The sequence below is a fragment of the Sciurus vulgaris genome, assembly GCF_902686455.1.
Source record: "Sciurus vulgaris genome assembly, chromosome: 3".
Lineage (NCBI taxonomy): Eukaryota > Metazoa > Chordata > Mammalia > Rodentia > Sciuridae > Sciurus > Sciurus vulgaris.
In genome coordinates, this window is record NC_136463.1 from 158,261,398 (window position 1) to 158,263,944 (window position 2,547).

Here is a 2,547-nt window from a genome sequence, read left to right on the forward strand (position 1 = left end):
ATGTTTTTACTATGGTAATGACAACTGTTCTTTTATTTATTTATTTATTTTTAATCAACATCCTGGTGACAGACCCCAGTGTGGCCAGCTGATGCTATTTTTCTTTTGAAATCTATGACCAAGTTTTGTTTAGTTTTGGAGTTTTCTTTTCTTTTTCTTTCTCTTTTCCTTTTTTTTTTTTTTTTTTTTTTTTCCTTTCGTAGGTGTGTGAGTAAATAGACCACATGGAAAAATGTGGCCAGAGCTGGTATTCAGAGTCTGAATCTTGCTCCAATGGTAAGAGTACGGGACTCTGTGTCAGAAGTTTAGAGTTTAATTTCCTGCTCAGCCAACAACTCTTTGTGTGATAAATAAACTGACATCCCTGTACCCGTAGGCAGAAAGACTGTCTAAACAACTCTGGAGCAGGGGGATCTGTTTATTTTGCAATTAGCAAAAGGTAAAGGGTCTTGTCTAAAACATTTAGTTAGGATCCCAGACTTGACACTCCTGCGGGCTCTACTTGCTTTCTTCATCTTTAAACATACCTTCCACCACTGCCTTTTTAGAGATGCTGAGATTCTTTTTTATTTTTACTTTAACACCATGGCAGCATTGTTTCAAATTGACTTTTTAAAATCATCTTCAGTGGACCCTGGGTTTCTTCCAAGATGTTACCCTTTAACATAAAGGATTAAAATCCGAAAGCTGTTGTAACAGTATTCTGATGGAATTTCCCTGATGAGGTTTTTTTTTTTAAATAGCAGCAAAGAGGCTTTGATTTCTTCCCATCACAATGTTGCAAAAGAGCCTAAATACAGCTTTGCATTTGTTTAACTGAAAGCTGCCATCGCTCAGTGTCACTCGGGTGTCATAGCTCAGAATGATGAGCTCAGCTAACATTAGATAACCCCCCCCAAAAAATATTATGAGTCTTAGCACATCTTCACCAGAGTGTCATTGTTAAAATTATTCTATTAGAGATTTTGCAATAAGAAAATCAACGAACACTGGAATGACTTGAAGAAATACATGGGATGGATTTGCATTTAATATGACTTAGAGTTGTCAATGCAAAGAAAAACGTGAAGACATCGAATTTCCCTGACCTGGGCAAATTCATCTCTAGTAACAGGAGTACTAATAACAACAATACAAATAAACACCAAATATGATGCAAAGGCCTGTCATGGTTTTTACACATTTGGGTCTAAACTGTCATTCCAGTCAATTCCAATCAAATATACTTTAGTTAGTTTCATGTCAGTCTAAGCTTACCTATAATCCATATTCACTTTAAAAATATGGGTTTCCTTCAAAGAGTGGCTTCTTTTAGATTATTTATCATATACTTTTAGTCACAACAATGTGATTTTCTGTGTTCTATCTCAAGAGTGAATTTTTGCATGAAACAAGGTGCCCTTTCATGGAAACCTGGCTGTGGCCATTGGTGTGCACTGGGTGACAGCTGTACTGTGTGTGTGGGGGGGGGGGGACTGGCTTGCTGATGTTTCTTGATGTTTCTTAGTATGTGTGTGTCTGCCCTGCTTGTGGGAAGGTGGGAGGGCATGGTTATAGAAAGTTGGGTGTAGCAATCTTAAACTCTGAGTCAATTTGCCTGGCCATGGATTTGCAGGCAATTAAGGAAATGGACTTGAAAATTAACTCATGGACATGTGCGCTGGGCTCAGAGCGGGGTCCATTGACTCTGCGTTTCTTAAGGATGATGTATCATTGATTCCTCAATGGGATCTCCTCGGTCTAGTTCTTCCTTCCCAGTGGATGTCAACAAGGGTTCCCAGAGATGAAGGATGGAAGACTTGGGTCATCTATTTCTAATCAAACGCATAATTTAAAAAATGATTCTGAGACTGCAAAGCTTACCACTTAAACCATAAGTAAGGAAAAAGTTTGTGTTAAAGTAATATTGCTGCTCTGAAGAAGGGGACTTAACAAATGAAAACTCACAAGGTCAGAAGAATTTTTAGGAAGACCAAATTACCTGGGTCCCCAGGGACGAGAAGTAGAAAACTGTCCCCATTAATTCCTTTCTTTCTTTAAAGAGTCCAAAGGGTTTATTGGATTCTAGTCATAAGAGGGTAAAAGGCAGTGTGCCCTACTTGGAGAAGAACATTTTAAGTTTTGTGTTTTTCCCCTTTTAATCTTAACAGAGTTTCTGAAAATTCTAAGAAAAGGCATTTCCTAGTATCACCAGGAGAAGGGACAATATCATTCTGAATTTGGTTTGTAAGGCTGGTGTTTGGGAAAATATAATAAATTATTCTGATATGTTAATTGATAAGCTTTTTTGATGATTCATGCTAGGCTGCTGTATTTATTATAAGATCTAGTATATAAATCTCATTTCCATTAATTTGAAAAACATTTATCAAGCACCAATCATGGTGCCTGAAACTGAGCTAAACACGGGGAGTCTTGATGAGCAGCACTATTTATTTAATAATAGGTAAAACTAAGCAAAAACTATGCTACATTGGACTGTAGCTATAAAAATTCAATAGAATCAGAGTTTGAATGCTTAAAAATATTTAATGTAACACACAATAA